Below are 4,498 nucleotides of genomic sequence, written 5' to 3' on the forward strand. Positions count from 1 at the left end.
ACTCTGGAGAAGTGTATTGTGTTTGCTAAAACATCTGAAAACTGAGCTACAGAGCATAGGACACTTGCACTCATGGGCGTATACCTTGGGAAAAACAAAAAAATGACAGAAAACAGGCACCCCAACGTTTACCACCTCTCTGTTAAAAAGGGCCTCCACTTGGATATAACCTAAATGTCCCTGGAAGGATAAAATGGATAAAAGAGATGGGGTACTTATGTAGAGTGGAATATTACTCATCCAGAAATCAATGAAATAAGGCCAGTTGTAACAACTCTGGAGGAGTTACATACGATCATTCTAAGTGACACATGTCAGAAAGAAAAAGACACATATCATAAGATGTCACTTAAAGGTGGAATCAAAAATGGCTACACAGGAAATAAACTACAAAACAGAAACATAGTCAAATATGTAGAAAAGAGACATAAGGCTGCTAAATGGGAAAGGTGGGGAAATGTGAGGTATTATCCAGGAGGTTGAAATTAGCAAAGATACCATTCCAAGTACCGAATTGAATAACTGGCAAGGCCTACACGGTACCTCAAAGAACTGCACTCAGTCCACCCAAGTCACTGGAAAATAATACATATGACTCGTAAGCATCTAAGAAAGAATTTATTGTTGTCACACAGTACATGAATCAAGTGGATGTACAGCAGCAAAAAACAGAGCTTTGAAAATCAGCTGTAACCAATATAAAAATAAATTTAAAAATATTTATAAAAACAGTGAGACAGACAAAAATTCTTACAACTTTTGTTGAAGGGCTACGATGTAACATGGATTGAACACATGTAGACCCACAGCAGGATGATATATAAGGCTGGAAGCTATGCACGCTAAGAGATGTTAGAGAGGCTGGGTGAGGAAATGCAGACCTTTTAAAGTAATACTGCCTTGTACCCATTCCATGGGTCCCAAATCGGCAGTTTCAAGGGAATCTTCTGACAGCAAAAACATGCCTGGGAAACCGAGATGAATGTACACCGTGTGCTCAGGAAAGGTGTCTAAAATGCACCTCATTTTTGATCTCCTGGTGCTGGGGTTCACCATTCCAGCCACATTACTAACAATCTCCCCACTTGGAGAATCAGCACCTTTAACCTCCTGTTTCACACAGTTTGCAATTTTTGAAGAGGATAAATGGGAAGAGGAGGAACCAGTGAGAGATTAGCTGTAGGAGTTTTGACAGGCACATGTCACTCTAATATCCCTTTAGGAAGAAGAATTAACCAAAGGCTCAGCCTGCCTCCCGAGAACCAGAATAGGGCCGGAATCAATCCAATGGTTTGGCGGCCAGCTCACAAAAATGCGAGTTGCAAAATGGAGCTCAGGAGCAGACAATTCAAAGACATGCAAAGATATAAATGAGAACCAACGTCCAAAAATATATTCAGGTAAGGCAACGAAGAGGTTCTGAATGAGAGGCAGAATTTCAGGAAACAGATTTCAAAAGGTAGATTGTACTCACATTTAAAGCATATGAAAAGCAGCAGAATTTCTAAAATGATGCAGTTGGGCAAAAGGGTGTATGCCTTTTTTTCGTGAATATCTTCAGGAAAAAAACACATACAGAGTTTTGGGCCAACCAAGAAAGAGGGAAATGCAAATCCGCACAACAAAGAAGTCTCAATTTCCACTGCTCAGAAAGGCCATCCAAAAAATGTGTACAAATCAAAAATTCAGGAGAGGCCATGGAAAACAGGGAGACTAGTCACGCTGATGGATGGGGTATAAATATCCAAGAGCTACTCTGAAGAAGTGTATGCTGTTTCCTAAAACATCTAAAATACAAAGCCCCCGAGCAAAGGGGACTTCAACTCATGGACATATAACTTGGGAAGACTAAATATCAACAAGACACAGGCACCCCAAAGTTTAAGGCTGCTCTGCATACAAGAACCTCAACTTCGGTACACCTAAAGTATCCCAGGAAAAAGAGAAATGCATAAAGAACTTGTGGTAATTTTGTACAACGGAATATCACTCAGACGTGAAATCAATGTCATAAGGCCAGTAGCAGCATAATGAGAGGATTTAGGTATGATGATTCTAAGGGAAATTAGTCACACAGAAAAAGAATCTTATCATAAGATATCACTTAGAGAGGGAATGTCAACATCACAACACATGAACTGAATTAGGAAAGAGAGCAGCGTCTCACATTTAGAAAACACTCTTATGCCTCCTTAAGGAGAAAGGAGAGGTGGGGTGATGCATAAAACCAGAGTTTGATATTAGCACAGGTACCATTCCATAAACCAAATACAGAATAGACAAGACCTACACCTTCCTCAGTGAACGGGACTCAAAACCCCTATTCCCCACAGAGGAATATATCTGATTATTAAGAATCTTAAAACCTATGTACTGATATGCCTCTGTAAGGGAATCAAGTGTGTCTAGACCGGCATAAACACGTCAGTGAAAATCAGCTCAACCCCATTATAAAAATGAATTTCAAAAACAAACCAAAAAACAGCGAAATTCTTACACAATTCCTTCAGGGGTTCTGATGAAACCTAGAATGACCCTATCTGCAAAGACAGCTGGATGAGACATAAGGCTGGACACTTGGGACTGAGAGGACTGGTGAGATTGGGAGAGAAAATGCAGACCCTTTAAAGTAGTAATGCATGCCACCATTCCATGTGTCCCAAAGTTCCAGGTAGAAGGGAATATCACTACAGTTATAACATGTATGGGAAACCTAGAGAATGGACACCCTGTGATGGCGAAAGGTTTCTGAAAGTCTCCTACTTTTTCCTCTCCTTGTGCTACAGTTTGGCATTCCAACAACTTTACTATCAATCTCCCAACTTAGGAGAGTCATCCCCTATAACCTCCTGGTTCGCACAGTTTGCTAATTGTGCAGAGGATGAAAGGGAAGAGGGAGAACCAATCAGAGAGTAGATGTAGGCCTTTGGACGGACACATGTCACTCTAAATTCCCGTCAGGAAGAATAATTAACCAAAGCCTCAGCCACCCACAGGGAACCAGTATAGCCAGCCCTGGAACCAGTATAGTTCCTGAAGCAAAATTGTGGATTTGCGGTCAGCTCCCAAAAATGGGATTTGAAAATTGGAGCTCAGGGGCAAAGCAAATCAAAAACCTGCAGTGTTATAAAGGACTACTCTCTTCCAAAAATCTGTTGAGGGAAGGCAACAAAGCTGACTTGAAAATGAGGCGGAATTGCACAAAACATATATCAAGAGGTAAATTGGAATCGCCTTTAAAGCACAGGAAAGGCATCACAACTTCGAGAATGATGCACTTGGCCAAAAACAGCATATGAATTTTCTCCTGAATATATTCAGGAGAAAAGGCATAGGCCCTTTTTGGCCAATCAAGCAAGCATGCAATGCAAATCCACACTACAAAGAATTGTCACTTCCCACCGGTCAAAAAGGACATCCGAAAATCTGTAAAAACCAGAAAGGCAAGATAGAGATAACAAGGGCATAAAGCAGTATGATCCCAAGGGTCATGGAGGATTGTGATGACAAGCACACGGAGCATTGTGATGACAAGATTATGTATCATTTTGCTGTCAAAGGCATTGTGATGACAAGGTTCATGGAGCACTGTGATGACAAGCATCATGGAGCATTGTGATTACAGGGTTCATGGAGCATTGGGATGACAACGGCATGGAGCATTTTGATGACAAGATTCCCGGATCATTGTGTTGTCAGCGTTCATGGAGCGTTGTGATGACAGTGGTCATGGAGCATTGTTATGACAGAGGTCATGGAGCATTGTGATGAGAACGTCATGGAGAATTGGGCTGAAAATGTTCATGGATTATTGTGATGACAGCGGTCAAGGAGCATTGTGATGACAAGTTACTGGAGCATTGTGATGAGAAGACCATGGAGCCATGTGATGACAAGTCTCATGGAGCATTCAGATGAAAAGGGTCATGGAGCATTGTGATTACAGGGGTCTTGGAGCATTGTGATGACAAGGGCATGGAACATTCGGATGAGAATGTCATGGAGCGTTCTGATGACATGCATCATGGAGCTTTGTGATGACAAGGGCATGGAACATTGTCATTACAGGGCTCTTGGAGCATTGTGATGACAAGGGCAGTGAACAATGGGATGAGAATGTCATGGAGCGTTCTGATGACATGCATCATGGAGCTTTGTGATGACAAGGGCATGGACCATTGTGATTACAGGGGTCTTGGAGCACTGTGAGGGAAAGGGCATGTAACATTGTGATGAAAAAGGCATGGAGCCTTGTCATTACAGGGTTCAAGGAGCATACTGATGACAAGTGTCAGGGACCATTGTGATGACAAGGGTATTGAGCACTGTGATGACAAATGTCATGGAGCATTGTGATTAGAAGACCATGGATAATTGTGATGACGAGCGTTATGGGGCGTTGTGATGATAGGTGTTATGGAATATTGTGATCACAAGGATTTGGAGCATTGTGATGACAGAGGTCATAGAGCATTTTGATTTCATTTTGATGACAATA

Source organism: Mesoplodon mirus, assembly GCF_964341445.2.
Source record: "Mesoplodon mirus genome assembly, contig: HAP1_SCAFFOLD_34, whole genome shotgun sequence".
Classification (NCBI taxonomy): Eukaryota; Metazoa; Chordata; class Mammalia; order Artiodactyla; family Ziphiidae; genus Mesoplodon; species Mesoplodon mirus.